This window comes from Rosa rugosa, chromosome 1 (assembly GCF_958449725.1).
Source record: "Rosa rugosa chromosome 1, drRosRugo1.1, whole genome shotgun sequence".
NCBI lineage: Eukaryota > Viridiplantae > Streptophyta > Magnoliopsida > Rosales > Rosaceae > Rosa > Rosa rugosa.
This window is the reverse complement of record NC_084820.1, coordinates 34,778,578-34,798,104: the sequence shown is the minus strand read 5'-3', so window position 1 is coordinate 34,798,104 and position 19,527 is coordinate 34,778,578. Positions and strand designations below refer to the sequence as shown.

Sequence of the window (19,527 nt, the reverse complement as noted above, 5' to 3'; positions counted from 1 at the left end):
CCTAGAACGCTAGCACCTTAATATGGATTCAATTACATGTTCATCAATCAAAGTATGCATCCAAAGATCAATTACCACATAAAAGTTGGGATTGAAGTTCGAAATTAACAATCATGCTCAACATCAAGGTTCGAAAAATCGCTAGGCGCTAGTCGGGCGGTGGGCTGGGGAGGAGCGCCCAGGCACCTAGGCGGTTTTGTATTTTTTAATTTTTATTTAATTTTTATAGCTTTTATTTATGTAATTTAAAATATATAAACTTATAAAGACTCGTAATAAAATTGCACCTAGAAATCTAGAATATTCAAATTTTAAGAGTCCTAACTCCTAAATAAGCATACATAAAGAGTTAAAGACTAAAGTGATAAAATTGCACCTAGAATATTCAAATTTTAAGAGAGTCCTAAATAAGCATACATAAAGAGTTAAAGACTAAAGTGATAAAACAATTGCAAGCCTAAATGGCTAAATCTCTAACTCTTCTTCTCCATATCCATCCAAGACTCCTTCGACTCAAAGTCAACATCCTCTTCTTCTCCCTCCTCTTCCGTGTCCTCATCCGATACAAAATCTTCATCATGAAGCTCTCTTACCTCTACATTTCTAGAACTTCTCCTAAGCCCATTATCCACTCTCAAAGCCTCTCCCTCCATTTCACTAGTAATATCCGAGTCATCTTCTTCATCACCACCATCAACAATCCACCCTTGAGCCTTGCTAGCTTCATTACCAAGTAGCACATCTACACCCAACTCTTGAGCCCTTCTCTTTTTGTTGATAATCTTGGCATTGAATTGGACATAGACTAAATTGTTCAACCTTGAAGTATCTAGTCTATTCCTTTTCTTTGTATGGATCTACATAAAAAATATATATAAGTTAGTAACAAATCAGCCATTATGAGAGAGTATTCTTATAGGCATTTGAAAGAAAACACTTACTCCCTCAAAAGTACTCCAATTCCTCTCGCACCCGGATGAACTTGTAGTTAAAGAGAGTATTCTTCTAGCCATTTTTTGCAATTTGGGTGTTCCATTTTCATAATTGGACCACCATCCAACTACATATGCACAAAGCCACAAACAAAACAATAACAATAAGTAAACAAAATAAATATCATGTCTTGTAATTTTCACAAAATAATGAAATAGTCTTAGTTTCTTACCCGGATCATACTTGTCATCATTCTTTGCACATCCCAACTTAGCTAATGCTCTTCCAAATCCACCCCCTTTGCTCTTATACATCAACAACTCTTCATTTGTCACCACACTTTGGGTCTCAAGGTCATCGGGAAAAAACTTCTCCACACAAAGAAAGAACCCTTCCATGAAAATATGATCATATTGAATGTCTTCATCCTTGTAGAAGTAATAGGGGTTCAAGAGGTAAGCCGCCAAATGTAATGGACTATCAAGACAACCACGGGCTTTCTCATCAATAATCTCTATAATTGGCCGATAATTGGCCTCTTGATGTTTGAATGCCTCTTTAATGTCTTCCTTTGCCTTGAGTAATTCTCCATACAAAAAGCTCATTGATGGCTTTTTATCCCCATCCACAAGGCGAAGCACCTTAAACAAAGGAGAAAACACTTTCAACCAAAGTGTTACCCCATTCCAAAAAGATGTGCTCAATATGGTATTATATGCCGCTTTCCCCTTGGCACTCTTAGAATGTTTGCAAGCGGTCCAATCATCACAAGCAACCATACACCTCAACTCACTCTTCTTCTCCATCAAGCTTTGTAAAGTTTTCTGGAAGTGGCAAATCTAGTGACTCCCGGCCTCACTATGTCTCTTTTCTTTGTATGCTTCCTCATCAAAGCCAATGTCTTGTGATGTGCATAGATAAAGATAGTGAATGCCTTTGCCTTCTCAATCACTCCTTTGAATCTTGGTTGGTTACCAATCCCTTGAAGCATGAGATTCAATGTATGAGTGGCACATGAAGTCCAAAATATATTTGGCCTCTTTATCTTCAACAAATTCCCCGCCGCCATATTGTTAGTAGCATTATCCGTCACTACTTGAACTACATTTTGTGCCCCAACTTCTTCAATGCATTTGTCAACATATTCAAAGATATAAGCCCCGGTGTGTGATTGATCCGAATCTTCCCTTGAAGAAAGAAAAGTAGTGCCTTCCTTGCAATTGACACACAAGTTCATAATGCTTCTTCTTTTTCGGTCACTCCAAGCATCGGTCATAATGGAACAACCATTCTTTGCCCACTCTTCTTCATGCTTCTTGAGTGAATTTTTAGTCCTCTCAACCTCTTCCTTCAACAATGGCTCTCTTAGTTGGTATTGAGTTGGAGGTCGGTAACTCGGGCCAAATTGACCAACCGCTTCTACAAATCTTTTGAAGCTATCATTATCAATCGCATGAAATGGAATGCCGGCTTCATACACCCACCTAGCCAACCGTTGATCCACACTATGTGTTCTTTCCTTCCAAATGGCATCATTAATGTTTTGTTGACGCATCTTCTTGCTTCCATCAATCGAAGAATCGGGAGTGATTGAATATGCAAACTTGTCTATAGGCCCAAGAAAGTGCGGCCTTTTTCTTGACAAACTTGGCCCTTCAATTTCTACATGCTTCAGTCAACATATTCAAATCGCAATTTTTTGTTTTGAAAACCTAAAACATGCTTCATAGTATTCCAAAACTACATATCTAAAATCAACACTTCATCCACACAAGAAATCGCAAATCATAGAACCAAAATAAAAAACCAAATTGCAATTTATTAAAAACCTGAAATAGTTTTACAATCCAAAACCGAAAACAAATAAAGGTGTTCATGGTTACACTTTTTGATCTTCAAGGACACAAGAAGCTTCAAAAGGTGATGGAATGGATGAGGATCACGAAAAGGATGCTTGAATGGAGAGGAGGATGCTCACGGTCTTGAACTTTGGAACTTGATGATGTTGCCGAAACTTTGGAGAGAAGGGGAAGTGTTTGTGGCTTTTGATTCTGAATTTTGTGGTGTGTATAATGGTTTCACAAACCTCCTATATATAGTGAAAGGCAGGGGCTAGGGTATCAAGGTTGAAATCTACTTGTGACATCATCCGGCCAATGAAAATATTCCATGAGAATTGGAGAGCAAGTCACCTTTCTTTTGCCGAAATCTTCCTTGAACCTAGACCATATTTCAGCCTCCTTGCATGTAGAGTGGAATCAGAAATCCGAATTCAATATTTATTCCTTTATTTTCTTCTCCAAAATTCCATAGAAATCCAAAACTATCCCAAATTGTGCATTGCTGAAATTCCCTTGATATTTTCTTTTATATGTCACGGAAAAAAACAATATAAATGGCCCATGGACTCCTCAAGACGTCATGGATGATTCTAGAGACTCATATGCAAGTCATATGCTTCAATCTTTGGGCCAGGCTTCTCAAAATGATCCAATTCGAAACTCATCTTCAAATGTGACGCAATTTTGCTTCTTCTAGAACATTCTTGAATTATCTTGAGTCATCTTCAAGACACAACATCTCCTAGTCTCACCAGGTCTCTTAGCAGCATCAGGACTCCTAGTGTGATCAGGTTTCCTAGCCCAACTGGGACTCTATCATTTCTTCATTTCCGAACATCATTTTTCCAAGCTCACTCCTAGTCGAGTTAGGATTCCTACTTCAACTGGGATTCCTTTTCCTGGTAGAACTGGGAAAACTTCATTTCTCCATTTCTTCTCATTTCTGCGCTCTTTACTCCTTGTCTTCCATTTCTAGACTCAAAACTACCTAAAACACACAAAATAAGTTAGAAATGACAATGTTAAGAGAGTAACTAAGTAAAATGTAGAGAGAAATGCACTAAAAATATAGGAAATATTAGTCCCAACAATTTAAATTTCTTTATCCAAATTAAAATCAACCAAGCCGCTCACTACCACAATTGTTAATACCATTCTCATGATCTTTAGCTTCCAAAGGGCTAAGGGTGTGAACTTGTAAAAAGGTAGACTTTACATGTGTTTTCTAGGTTTATTTTCACGGTGATCTAGCTAGGGTAGAGTTACTCAATCTCTTGGGTACGATACTCTTATTTTTTTCCCTTTACTAAAACTTGACCTCCTATGACAGGACTCGCCCCGGATTTCACCTTGAAATATAAAGTGGCCCTGTGGGGTCCATCTTAGAAGAAATTCTACCAAAAATTTGGCGGAACCTCCTCTAAAACGGACTACCCAAAAACCTGTAGAAAAACAAAACACTTCCAAGCAATCCCACCTTATTCTTTTGGAGCCACCCTGCTCCCTAAATCACAACATCTCCCATTTCACAAAACAATTCTGAACTTAAGAATATTAATCTCATGGGTTATTAGAGCAATCTAATGCACAGGGTGTACAAGAGGATAGAATACAAGATAAATGACCAATACTTTATATAATGCGGAAGCTATGACAGCTATGCCTCAACTCCATGTACGCTCGACCTCAAGCTAATCTGGCCTGCAAACTCGGCATTTGAAACCGAAGGGCCCAGGGGAAAAACATTTAAACATCGTTAGAGTGAGTGGACAAAAAATAAGTAATTTCGAATGAACAAGTGAAACGTAATGCTTTCCCAAGTTATTCTCTAAAACCTCGCATGCAGTAAAATCTTGAAAACACTCTTAATCATCATCTTTATTGAAATCTCAATCAAGTAATATCGAACATCTCGAAATCTCTTAAATATATACTGATATTTCAAAAATCTCGTTAAATTATTCATATCACAAGATCATATCTCAAATAGGCGATAACTAGAGGGGACTGCCGACCAGACGAGGAGGTGATGGTTAGAGGGGACTGCCGACTAACCATAGGTAGACTAACTACCTCATGCCATCTGGAGGGGGCTGCCGACCAGATGACGCATCTGAGGGAACTGCCGACCGGAATATTCTGGAGCGGACTGCCGACTAGAATATTGTCTGGAGAGGACTGCCAACCAGACTTACCTGGAGGGGACTGCCGACCAGGTAACACATGCATGCGCTGACTTATTTACCTCCTCAATAAACTGGAATCCAATTCTTTCAAATAATTGCTTTCGGAAACAAACCCGATATTAATTAAATAAAACATCCGTAAATCGTCGAAAGCATAAATCAACTCAATATCTCAATAATCCTTGAAAATTCTTAATTCTCATAATATTTTCTCAATCAATCACTTTCCGAAAACCACTTCTCAATACTTCTCATAACTCAAAAATCAATAAATGCTTCCAAAAAAGAAAACTCAATAATTCCATAAATCCTCAATAATCACCGGAAGCATATTTCAATAAATCTCGATAAATCAAATACTCAAATATTATCAGCATGCCACTAAATATAATTTAGAAAATTCCGATAAATCAACAAACGGTTTCCTTCGTCGAGCAGTAGCTCAGTACGTCGTCCTGTACACAATTATAATTAGTGAATAACAATCCAAAAATTAAATACGATTCCCACATCATATCCTCATAATTCAACATTTCCATCTCTTCTCCGATTTAACCAAAACTTCACCATTAACAACAATTCCTTAATTTAAAGGTTCTAGGGCAGAATCGAGAGAAATCTGATGGCCGGATTCTCGTAAATCAATAACTGTAGATACCTCTACTAGCAAGGCTAGTTTGCTATCTCACCAAGCATAATTAACACCCTCTTTGGGACACCCACAAGCCATGGTGAGGCCCAACCGCTACTTGCATCTTGTAGCCCTATGTTCAAGCTACGCTACGGTATCCGGAAATCGCAAATCCGTCGCCGGGAAGCCACCTTTCCGGCCTTGCCAACATGCCCTCACAAACTAGGCTTTCTACACTAGAATAGTTATCTTTGCTTGTCCCACATCGAAAACCATGTAAAGGAAGAGCACTCCTTCACCTATAAAAGGAATGCCTCCTCCCACTTAAACACGATCCCATTACATGCTTTGTAATCCCTCTTGGGCCGCAAGGCTCAACACACTAGTATAAGCTTTTAAGTGGACGTAGTCTCCCGCTAAGGCGGAGACGAACCACTATACATCTCGTGTCAATCTCTCTCTCTCTCTCTCTCACTTAAGCTAACTAGAGACCCCCTCGGTCACTAACGTTAACATTGGCGCCGTCTGTGGGAAGCCAACACAAAGGCTTTGTCACCTACCACGAACTTTGACCCGAAAGTGTCGAGTCAACGCTCGTTCAACATCAAATTGGGGCCGGTCAATGCTTGGTCAACGCCCGGCGGGGTCGGTCAAGGCCCGGCGGAGGCAGTCAACGCCCATCAGGGTCCGGTCAACGTCTAGTCAACGCTGAACCTTCAAAAAAAAAAAAAAAAAAATGGGCGGCAAAAATTTCTCTGGACACCCTTCTTCTTCTTTTTCGCTGCGTTTTCTCCTGCCTCCGCTGCAACTTCTCCGGTCAAACTCCATCACCGCCGAACTCTCTCTCCGCCAGTCACCCCTAAGCTTTGGTCCGTTGCGGCCCACACCTCCGCTAGGCAAACGCTCCACCGACCACCGCTGAGCTTCACCGCCGGAAGGGTCTCCGCTGAACTATTCCGCTAGCCAGGCCTCCGCCGAGCAAAACCTCCGCTAGGAAAGAGCTCCGCTCTGCTGAGTTCCGAATCTCCGCCGACCTCTGAGTGTCCGCCGAACATCGATCTTCCGCTGAGCTCAAGTGCCCAATCACCGCTGTCTCCGCCGAGCTCCAAGTGAGCACAAGGCTCCGCTCCGCTGGCCAACCTCCGCTGACCCGAGCTTCCTCCGCTAAGCACTACCAGCCTGCCAACACCGGCATCAACGCCGGCATCTTCCGCCCAACACTATCAGCGGCAAAACCTCCGCCGAACTTAGCCAGCGGCTCCGCTCCGCCCAACTCCGTCGAGTGCTCCGCTAGCACCATCTCCGCTGGACTCCACCGCCAGGCTTGGGCTCCACCCAGGCCGAATGCCAGCGGCAAGCAAAAAACTGGCGGACACCCAGTCCAAATCTGTTTTTGACACCCACCACCGTCTTCTTTGATCAGCACCGGCCTCACCCAAGGAAGTTTCAGCACCGGCCTCACCCAAGTTCAACGATCGTCCGAAAGATGTGTATACTGAGGCGGACTCTGCCTTCAATTCTGCTGTTGAACTGTGGGCTTCTATGGTGGCCAGAGCAACTAACAAAGCTAAGTCTATCGAATTATAGCTTATACTTATCTGATACTCTTATCCATACTCACAAGCAGACCACGTGCTTATTGGTGATAAAGCATGACTATCTTACTGCCACATATCAGCAGCATGATACACTTGGTTCTCCTTACCATGTGTTTATAGCGATGTAGGTGTAGCTTGGAACACCACATATATGCCTCTATTCCACAGAAACAAATTATTATTTATGAGTGCAGCATGATACATAGCACTACACTTGCCATGCAATTAAACATTCATTTAATTATGACTTGCTCTAATTTGTCTCAAGTGCATGACCAATGGTATATATGCTTCCACCGCCAAAGTCCCACTAGGCCTCATATAAATCATCAAGTACAAAACCTTCTGTGTATATGCATGTTCTCCGACCAATGCACTTACCAAGCATTTAATAATTTTACAAATTTATATGCTAATCGTTTCTCTTGTTAAGGATGCATATCGGACATCGTTTCAAATCATTCAATGCTTCTCCAAGTTTCATTGCTAATTCAAAATTTAATTTTGAGGCACAAGAAACATGAACATTCATTCAATCGGACAACCTTTCACGAGAGCAAGGCCAAAGCGGGCTATTTGTGGTCATCGATCGATTACATGGACCGTCATGCTCGACATAAGATAAGTAACTATATCTTACCTCTTGCGCTCTTGCAATTAGAGCCTTTGCCATGACTATACATGTCTCCATGACACTTCAACATGCCTACAACATGTTATTATCAACTTTACTACAAGTACATGCTATACACATATGCCATGCTACTACTTAATTGCAACTCAATTAAATAAATATGTGACACTCATCTAGAAGCGTTTGTGACACTTACGACTTAATTAAACATGCTCGGATAAACGACTTGCTCGGGTTACGACTCGCTTGGGTATCGAGTATGGCCACAACTTGCTGCTGGGCCACGCCTCGCATGCTCGCACATCGCCTACACACTCAACTACACCCAACTTGCTCGAACAACCCAACTTGCTCGATCATGTCCAGCATGTTTTACTTAAGCCCCAAGTTCACAAACGCTTCATACGATGTCACCGGGACTACTCCCACAATTTTATATGGACACCCATTACACTTGTCACTATCTATTGTGCGTGTTATATGGCCATAAGATCCACATATACAACTACCAATATTTTACATGTTCATACACATTAATGGAATATTGAATTCTTCTACCATTTGTTGTTCACTACAAATCGAATTCTTTTCGCATTCCATTAATACGGACGGTAACCAATACAACAAGCATTCTACATATGCGCGTTTCTTTTTGTCTCATTGTGCAGGATTAAACGAGTCCCTTCTTGCTTACGGAGTTCGGGGACTTGTAGGGGCTCCGTGCCGCCCGGTTACTTATGCTTGATGACTTCGTGGTTATAACTCCCCAACCAAGAAGCTCCTCTTACTTGGGGACTTCGGGGACTTGTACCTATAAAATGAATGTCTCCTCCCACTTAAACACGATCCCATTACATGCTTTGTAATCCCTCTTGGGCCGCAAGGCTCAACACACTAGTATAAGCTTTCAAGTGGACGTAGTCTCCCGCTAAGGCAGAGACGAACCACTATACATCTCGTGTCAATCTCTCTCTCTCTCTCTCACTTAAGCTAACTAGAGACCCCTCGGTCACTAACGTTAACAATAACCAAACTATCGAACTTCGGAAATTCAAAATCAATATCAAACCTCTCCTATTTCCATCAAAAATCATATCTACATATTCTTTAACTCACAATTGAATTATCTAACCAAAACCGAAAACCGGAAACTGTCCTACGCGCCTCCACGCGCTTCCGGCCACCACCTCCGATAGCCACCAAAATTCACCAGTAGCATCATCTCGACATTCTATGCATCATTCATAACTGTGACAAAGCTCAATTTCAAGTCTAAGTACCCGAATTTACCTCAAATCCGCGGAATGCTTCTCGTCATCGATTCGCCGTAATCCGGCAAAATTGAGGTTACCCACGGGCATGGGTCGAACCACAAAGACAAGGACTCCATGTTATGGGTGGTGGGACGACCGAAAATGGTCGAAAAACGAGAAATCTCCGGAGACTCGAAATGGCCACCGCGATCACCGCCTTGCTGCACTGATAGGAGCCTAAAATGTGACGTTTATAATGTTTAAACCCTATATTTTGCTAAGTTATTTCATTTATCTTGATCAATTTAACTTAGTTAGTGTTTTACAGGTAAATAGAGTCTCAAAGTCCAAAAATGACTAAGGAAGGCACAAGTGACGCAAAAATGAAGAGAAATGAAGAAATGGAAGTTCTCCCAATTTGAACTAGGAAAAGGAATCCCAGTTGGAGTAGGAGTCTGAAGCTGACTTGGACTAGGAGTTCTACTTGAACAAGGAAACCCAATTCTACTCAGATAAGGAAACCTAATGTGACAAAGAGTCCCTGTTGGATAAGGATTACTCAAGAAGGTTCCGGAAGAGTGTAGAAGCATCGCAGAAAAGAAGTTTGTATTCAACTAGGAAACCTACTTGCATATAGAACATCCAAGAACTGTCTAGAAGACTCAAGTAGGATCACATGCCGTACACTTAGAAGAAGAATACATTTTGGGTTCGGTTTTGAGAGAAATATGGAGTTGGAATTCGAAGTGGAAAAGGATTGAGAATTTCCGTGATATTCTTGAAGATTCTTGACATTTCATCTTCAATAAAGGCATAGAGATCATGTGAGAGGCATGTGACGGCCAAGGGAAACCTAAATGGACACAAGTTATGCTTTAAAGTCAAATCCATTACAGATTCGGAAAACTGCCTATGCAGATCAGTCAACTTCAACGGAGTGCCAAAAATATCTCAGAGCTCAGAAAATTATGATATTTATATGGTTGGAAAGATACGGATGTCTAGTTTCCATAGAATTTTACGGTTTGTTGATATCAAGTTTCTAGAACAAGTTATGACAGTTTTAGTGCACTGAGGTCAATTCTGCCGGAAATCTGTTTTGTGTCAAAGAAGTCCTAAATCAACACGAACTAAGAGAAGTCAAGTAGAAACGAATTGGGAGAGCTTTGGGACGTCCTCCTATATATACCTAGTGTATTTGATGTCTCAAGGTTAACACTTTTTCTCCACAATTTCGATTTCTCAGTTGTGTTCTTGAGTTTTCAGGTTTTCACATCTTCAAGTTCCTAGCCGTGCCATCCTCCATCTTTGCCGTGAATTCTACCTTGTGCCACCACCTTGGAGCTGCGCTGGATCTTTGGGATGTGACTAAGAGTTGTTCATACCATCTTCCATATGTTTTCTTCACGGTTTAGTGTTCTTTTAGATAGAATTTCTGTTTTTGATTTTCTTTGTGTAAAATCGAAACTATGAGTATGTAAGATTTTTGGATGCAATTTTGATGTTCTTTTCGATGTTTGGTTTGTTTATGTGTCTTTGATCTTTGTTAGTTGCCGATTTTATGGAATGATGATCTGATTTTGTTTGATTGCAATCTTTTATGTGTTCTTGTTCTTTGGTTGCAAACTTAGAATGATTGCATGTAATTGGAGCTAGTAATTAGGTTTATGCGTTGTAACCCTAATTCAATTCAGTAGTAAAGGCTTAGGACATAAGTCAAAATCAGATTATGCATGCTTTGAAAAGACTTGCGTTGAGTACTTGAATTTGCATGTTTATTGACTAAACTTTCACTTGTTCTTAATGATTCGAAAACATGAGATTACAAATTGCATTGATTGTGTGATACTTGTCTTCGAAATATATTGTTTAAGTGTGTTGCTTGATCAATTGTGTAAAGGGAAGTAAAATAAGGGACATTGGTTGCTTTGATCTTTGTTTCTTAGTTGATAACGTTCCATGGTAACTAATAAGATAAAAAGATTGCATGAATGGATTGATCTTGAATTGTTCTTGATAAATTATTTTCAAAAGTTCTTCTTTTCCCACCTATGTATATAAAACGTTTTCTTTCTTTATTGTTTTCTGAAAATTTATGTTTTCAATCATCAAAACCCCCTTATCTTTACGTTTTCTTGTTTGTGAATAGGTGAAAATTTATTTAGGTTTTTTTAGGATTGCATGTTAACGTAAATATCAAGAAAATAATCTGAAAATAATGTAAATAATTCGAAAATAATAGCTTGTAGTTAGAGTTAGTTTTAAACATGGATTCCTTATTTGACTTGATTTAGAATTTGTTTTCTTTTAGTATTTGTACTCCTAATTAGTGTAGAAGTAATAATCCTTGTTGTATATGGATTTCTAATGTGAATATGACTTGTAAAATGTATATAAGTAGGAGTAGGATTTCTAAAACCATTCTAACTTGTATTTCTTTGTTGTTTCGAATTGTGTGAGTATATATATGTTAGTTTTCGTTGCCTTCTCATTCTTTGTTCTCTAATTTTGTGTTACATGTATGTTTTTCTCTCTAACTCTTTGTTGTTTCGAATTTTATGCATGCTTGTACTTATTAACTTTGTGTTCTTGTAAATTTTCGTGTGAATGTATATTTTTGTTTCTTTGATTTCGTTTCACATGTTTGTACCCTCAATCCCCGACTTGAACGATCCCTGCTTATTCAACTACATTTTTCAGGGTTTAAATTGGTGAATGCTTTTGCACGTATCATGCACCTCCTACGGCCCAAATCGCACCACCAAAGAACCATAGACGTGGAGAGGAGGAAGAGAGGGTTCCATAGCCACCGGCGAAGTCCAAATCCGTCGCCGGACGGAGAAGAAACAGCCGGCAACAGTGGCCGGGTGGGGGAGAGAGAAGGGAGAGGAGAGAGAAAGTCACATGGGGTAGTTTCTGAAAATGGAAGCTACCACAATAACTTTCCATATATATAGGAAATTACCATGAACAGTAACTTTACCTTTTTGCTTATAACTTTCGTATACGAACTCCGATTTTTACGTATCACATATGCAAGTGCTTTGTTTAACGTCCCCTACGACTTTCATGAAGAAAGTTTTCTCAAATTTTGACCCGAAAAAATGTCAACTTTTAGGGCCTCTAAAAGATCGAAACGGAGTCAAAAGTAAATGTGAATGTCGTTTACCGATCGAAAAACTAGTAAACCGGTAAATTTAGGTTTGGGACGTTACATCCTATACTTGGGAGTAGGGCACATCATCCATAAATTTGCATACACTTTCATACTCAATGATGTCTCCAACACTTGTTTTCATGTTAATGATTGTTAACTTCATCTCTACATGTTTCGTTCCCTCTCTCTACCTTAATTCATAGAGTGATTGATCAATGTAGTTAGTTTAGTTAGATTAGAATACAAACTTTTCAAAACCCCTTTATACTTTGTCATTTTCACAAATAATGTATACTTGTAATTAATAATTCTTTCTTTGACGTTTAATTGACAGGAGCACCCTCAATCTCCAGATAGAACGATACCTTACTTTCTGTTACTACAGTGATAGGGTTTTAAATTGTGTACTAACTTTGGTGCAGTCACTAGGTGTCCCTGTTATATAAGGAGAATTTCAGAAGATTTCAGAACATCTCAGAAATAAAGAGTCCTTATTGGACTAGGAAGCCTATTGTCATGAGGAGTCCTGATGATACTAGAATACCAGGAAGACTAGAAGACCATGTAGCTTCAAGATGACTCAAAAAGGTACATGGAACATTCTAGAAAGAAGTTGAGACGTCACATAGGGGTCCTAAAGGAATAATTATTCCTTTGTTGCCATGAAAATTAAAAGGAGGGTTCTAGAATATCTTTTTGACGTCAAATATGGAGAGTTGGAAAAGATATCTACTTCGTGTGCAATCTGGAAAATAAAATAAAAGAGAATATTTATCAATTAAGGTTTTTTGATTACATACGAGTTGAATGAAAACCAAATTGAGGGAAGATACATAGTAATTTCGGCAACAATAATTCATTGAGGATGCAAGTTGATTTCTACTTCTATTTGGAATATTTCTATTGGTAAGATGATCCAGAACAAGTAGAGAAACACCTTGACTCTTGGCCTTGCCATGCACTATATAAAGGGGTAGCTATTGACATTGAAAATCATCTTGCAATCCTGAATCAAAATCGCAAAATCTCCCTTCTCTCTCTCAAGTTTCGGCCACCATCCATTCTTCAAGTCAAGAAGCTGTGAAGCAAAGCTTCATCTCCATTCAACATCCTTTGCCATAGCCATCATTCAAGCATCTACCACTCTGAAGCTTCTTCTTGCGTTCTTGAAGACCTTAAAAGTATAACCATGTCCATCTCTATTATGTTTTTGGTTTTCTTCCCTTATAAAACAATTCCGATTTTTATTTTGTTTCAATGTATGTTTCGAATTCTTGTCATAATGAAGTTTGAATATTGATATTTAATTTTCAAATACTATGAAGCATGTTTCGGTTTTAGGTTTTATAATTAGAAAATTGCGATTTCACCATGTCACGAATTGTTTGTTGATTTCATGCTTCAATCCCATCCTTTCTATGTTTTGTAATCTTTGGATGCATACTTTGAATGATAAGCATATAATTGATTTAGGTCTTAATTGCTCAGTGAAAAACCTATAGTTCCTTAAGTAAATCAACAATTAATTTTGCATGACAAGATTAGCGTTTTAACTTGTTGTCTTTGCTTAAATCGATCAAACTTCCATATGTGCTTAATTCGTTGATTGTGTTCTTGTTAGTTATTAGCTACCACGAGTAATTGCATGCTTAATAGGGTTAACTATAATGCATTCATCTAGTTAATTTAATTAAGGGAAATAACAAGGACTTTGTATGCCATCTATGTTCTTGATTGATTTCTTTCTATGACATGTTTGATTCATAATTTGTGTTTTAAAACCATGCCAACATGTTAGTAGTAGTTAATTACATCTATATTTAGTTCCATTCACTCACTTCTATCTTGATTCAGATTTGTTTGATCACTTGTGTAATTAGATTAGATATAAACTCTTTAAACTCCCCATTATCTCTGTAATTTTCGTAAGGGAAAATTTCGCAAACAGTACACCAAGTAAAGGCCACTAATAATTCTTATACACAAAGTTTCAAACCAAACATTTCGGTACACGAAATCTGAAACTCGGCCCACTATCAGTACACGACGTCAATTTTTGACACCAAAATGTCCATTATGCCCTCAATTCTTTTTTTTTTTTAATAATTTTTTTTTTCTGTTATTTTTTTTTTCCTTCGTTTTTATCTCTTTCTTCTTCCTTCTTCCGGGCTCACTCCCTCGCTTCCAACGCCGCCTTCCTCACCTCCACGCTCACTCCCTCGCTTCCAACGCCGCCCTTGCGAGGTGAGCTTCTCCCGCCGCTGCCGCTCCGCCTCCACGTGGTTGAGCGGCGTGTCTCAGCCTAGCCCGGGTTTCCGGCCCCGTTTCTTCGGTGCTCTTTTCATCTGGCAGTCGGAATCTGCGAAGTCCAGGTTTGGGTTCGGAGCTCTGTTCTTCTTCTTGGTAGAACCAAAAACATGTTTCTTGTCGTCATTGTACGAGCTGTGATCCTCTTCCTGCACGCCGGAAATGATGCCGATGTCAAAAATGGAGAAGTTCCGGTTGATGAACTCGAGCGGTCTTGTTTCCGGGTCAGGCTGATCCAACCCGAACAACGACTTGGCTTGCTGGATCAACCCCCAGTTCTCTCTGATCAAACTGGAGGAACCCATTTCAAGAACACCGTCGGAAGTTGCACTACTAGAAATCTGTTCATAGACATCGCATGTTTTAAATCGGTCAGACTTGCACACGATGTAAAAACGTAATCTAACATCGTTTTACGAAAATACCGATTTAAATGTATATCATTAACATCGGGTCTTAAAATGACCGGTGTTAAAAGTTTTGTTTGAAAATTTGCGGAAACCTATTTTTGCAAAACGCGCTAATTATTTTAAGTGAATTGAAGAAGCGGGTACTAAATCTAAAAACTTTCACACTTAGAAAAAAATTTGCGCCCGACCCCAAAACTGAAACAGAAAACCCTAGCGAGACTCCTTCATTCTAAACTCACCCCAAACTGGATCTCCTCCCAAACTCAACCTCCATTCTGGACTCTAAGCTTACTCGAACTCGATCGCCGCCATTCTAGAGCTCCTCATTGCTTCCTTCTTCTACGTCCTCGGCTTATTCGGCATTGACTCCGTCCAGTCCGTCATCTTACGCGCCTCCCACTACGACGGTGACGACGTCCTCATCAACTCCCGCTGCTGCCCTCCCCCTGCCAAACCCAAATTCGCTTTCTTCTGCTTGAGGGATTCGAGTTGATTTTGCTTCTCCAAAACCCTTTTCAACTCTTCACAGTTCGCCCTCCAAAGTGTTTTGTCCGAGCTCGTTGAAGGACAAGGTTTATAGGATCTTCTGCAGGGAAAAGCGTAAGCTCGCCGGTAGAAAGGGTAAGCTTCGTGATACTTCGCTTTTCTTTTAAGCTCTATCGTGAACTGGATTTTTCGATTTCCGATTTCAGATTTGTTTGGAATCATTCGGTTGTAGAGAAACTGTATCAGAACTATGTCTCTACTGGTCAGTCGTCGCTCTCTCTCTCATCAAAACCCTAACTTTTTCTGCTTAAATTTTCTAAATTCGTCGCCATTGTTGTTTGATTTATAATTCTGTATACTTGTTTGTGTTGTTTATAGGTGTCTATGTTGAGAATCGGTGCTCGGATAAAATCACTCAGCTCACGGATAATGTCTACGTCTGTCGCTCTGGATCGGTACGATTCTCATCTTCGTTACTGCCTAGACCTATCTTAATTTGTTGTCTTTGATCGAATTTTTGAGCATGTGGAGTTTTCGCAATTTGCAGGCTGCAGATTCTCAGGTTGTTTCCGACTATGTGAGGCACTTTGTTCATCAGCACACGTGAGTCTTTTTCAGCCTCTGTGCCTTTTATTTCACTGATTCGTATCGATTTGTATTGCGGTTTCGGGTTAATGGTTTACTGGATTTAATTGTGTATTTGTGTTTGTACAGTGTTCAGCTATGGTAGCCTGCTACTGTCAAAGTTGTTGCTAATCTCATCAGGCTACTGTCATATGGCAACAAGGTTAGGTTTGGTGAATTTCTCGCTTATTGATACTATTGTGTGAGCTTATTTGTAGTTCAATTAGTTGTTTGGGGTTTAAACTGTTGTTTTTTGGGCTTGGCAGAATATGTTGCAAACTGGGTTGATTGTGGGAGGCTGGGACAAGTATGAAGGGGGAAAGATTTATGGAGTTCCGCTTGGCGGCACAGTCATAAAGGCGCCATTTGCCATTGGAGGTATGCACGCTAAAGCTTTTTTATGACCTAGTTCTACAATTTTCGTTTCAATATAGGGAGTAGACATTGTGTGAGTGAATTTGTCTTTGTTTGCTTTGGGTGTGTAAAATCTAGTACTTGTGCAAAACAGTACAGCATATTGTTAATTGGTTGGAATTAGATGCTTAGTGAGTTATGGTCTCAAGTTAGAATACTTGTGAACTTTATGGATTATCATAATCTTGGATTTGGCTAGTATACGTCTGGATTACATGCCAGGAATTCATCTTGTGGTTAATGATATTGGCTTGTATATACTGCATTGAAGGCTCAGATCAGGATATCATAGCCTTGTTCTCTTTATATCGTGAGAACTGATTTCAATTGCATGCTTTGGTTCTAACTGGATATGATTTCCACTTTATGAGGGAGGTTCAATTAATGCGATACTTTTGCCTGTGGTTTGACCTGACATATTTTTCTGTGTTATAGGTTCTGGCTCCAGTTACTTGTATGGATTCTTTGATCAAGCATGGAGAGAAGGAATGCCCAAGGACGAAGCGAAGGTATGACTCTCTTGATGTTTGAAGTTTATTTGTTCAGTAATTAGCTCGAAACAAATTGGTCATGAAAAGTACTTGAGTTTCATGGGACTTGACCTGGTTTTATTTTAATCCCCTAAATGACTTGAAAAAATTAAAGGAGATTCTAAACTTTTTCATTTTTATGGATCTGATACACTACATTTAGGTAGTGATGATATCTTTCAAGCTTCTGCTGTGATAGCTAAAGTTCAGTAGTTAATTAAGCTAATGGAAAAAAAGGATTGCTTTCTGTGCATGATTAAAGACTTGAGCTAATCTCTAGCTTTATACTTCCTTTCCCATGGGAAACTTAATTCCTTAATCTCAATGTGGTCCTATCACTGTTTCTCTGGCTGTAGTTCTTCTTTGCACTTGCGTGGGAATTGAGATACAATTGTGTGTGATTTCATTTGTTGGTTAGTTGGTTTGCAGGTTGCTTAGTTAACTGATGATGTATTTACTTTTGGTGTTATCATCAAATTATATTAGTACTCCAAAATGGTATAACATAAATCTGATTTTGAACAGGTTATTTAGCTTACATAATTATTTGTTATATCAACTTTTTTACTTGAAAACAAGATATTAGTAAGTTTAGGAAAGACCTCCAAAAGTTACAGTTTGCAGTTCTGTTGTAGATTTGACAAGTCTGCAATTCTCTAGTTGCACTTTTCAAGAGTTTAGAAAACTAATAAGGGTGTGTATTGAATGCTTTTCATGCTCTGCGTCTGAGATTGACACGTTAGCAACCTTCCATGGATACATGTCACCTCAACTAGCAATTTGACTTAAATGTCTACATTGGTATCATTCTTTGTCACAACATTTCTGATACAATCTGTTTACTTAGGTGCTGATCTCCGGAAGGGAAGAGCCAGAGGCTCTTCTTTCCCCTGCAATGGATGCTGTAATAAGAGTATTCAAACGTGTCGCTGGATTATCTGAGAGTGCAGGCGAGGCAGAGTTTTCTGGTGCTGCTGGAGTTGCATTCTGTTCCATCCGTTTGTTGGTAGCATCCACACAAGCGATTAATTTAATTGGAAAACAAGGATCATTAATCAAATCTATACAGGAGAGTACCGCTGCTTCTATGCGAGTATTGTCTGGAGGTATGCTTTTAGTGTGGCACAGTGTTGATTTTCTCTAATCAGTAAAATATCAGTGGTTTCCGTATCTTATCTTCATTGTCTTACCAGTGTTCAAGTCTTATCCTTTTTTCTCCAATGCAGAGTATAATTATCATGTAGCTATTTTATGTGGTTATCACCGTTTCAAATTAGCAAGGAGTCACTTACAGAAATTTGGAACTAAAATGATTCTTGTATTTAAGTTTACATTCTTTTCTTTTGTGCTTTACTTTTAAAGCTTAGATTTGCAATCGGTGATCTAGATTCCAGTATTTTCTATACCTGTTATCCTTAGTTGTCATTTGTTCTCAAGTTCTTTTGCCTCTTCGAATGAATGATATTCTTACTTCTCTAAACAAGGCATCTGATACCTAATATTTGTTCTGGCAGAAGAGGTTCCATTTTATGCTGCCTCTGAGGTCGTGCACTCACTATGAAGTTGTATGTTTTACAAAAGGACTCGGTGTATTTGAGAACAAATGTCTTGATGTAGGGGATATTGTGAAACATTGTTGTCAATTGGAAACCTATAGTGCCAGAATGTGTCAGGTTGTGTTGCATATGCCAGTTTCTTTATATATACTCTGAATTTCTGTTGTTGTTCATGAAACAACTATTAGTGTGAATAGGGCTACACAAGAAATAAGAAACCTGTAATCTTGAGATTGATTCTGCTTCAGTAGTCTTGTATTTTGTTGTTCTATGTATGAAATCTTGATAACAATATATTCTCTGCTGCATTCTATAGGGAGATTACCCAAACAATGCAAATCCTCTGTCTTATGCCGAGGACATCATTGGGGTATTTTTCTGTTCTATGTTAACAGTATTTTCTCTGCTGCATTCTATAATCAGATTATGCAAACAATGCAAATTCCTCTGTCTTATGCTGAGGACATTATTGGGGTTGAAGGAAGGAGTATTGAATTTATTCGTTGTAGTAGTGGAGCCTTGTTAACTGTACAAGAGAGCAGGGGACTACCTGATGAAATTACAGTGGAAATAAAAGGCACCTCATCACAGGTTCAGGCGGCTCAACAACTGATTCAGGTATGCTTGCCAATGGAACAGAAAAAGCCCATCTTTACCGAATAAATAAAAGATAAATAAAGGAAAAGGAGGTTTCATTTGTTGTTCCTTTTTTTTTTTGGATGAAATATTATTAATTTCATATAATTGCTTGTTTTCGCACTTATATCACTACTATCAGTTGGGTTTATATTTTTTTTGTTGAGTTTAGTAATACCAAAAATCACTGTCATTACGTTTATGTTGCACTGTGAAACTGACTTTGTCATTCTCTTGCAGGGCCTTGGATTACAAGTTGTGAAATATTTGGCTGCCAAATATGAAGAGCTAGGGTGTGAAGTGAAATGGATGGGCAAGCCTGATAAGGTGA

General features: G+C 39.1%; 2 pseudogenes; one reads left to right on the top strand and one right to left on the bottom strand.

The window, feature by feature from the left end:
- Window positions 1-473: 473 nt before the first annotated feature.
- Window positions 474-2,488, bottom strand: LOC133726688 (uncharacterized; annotated as a pseudogene).
- Window positions 2,489-14,650: 12,162 nt separating this feature from the next.
- LOC133726678 (uncharacterized) lies at window positions 14,651-18,947 on the top strand (annotated as a pseudogene).
- Window positions 18,948-19,527: the final 580 nt, after the last annotated feature.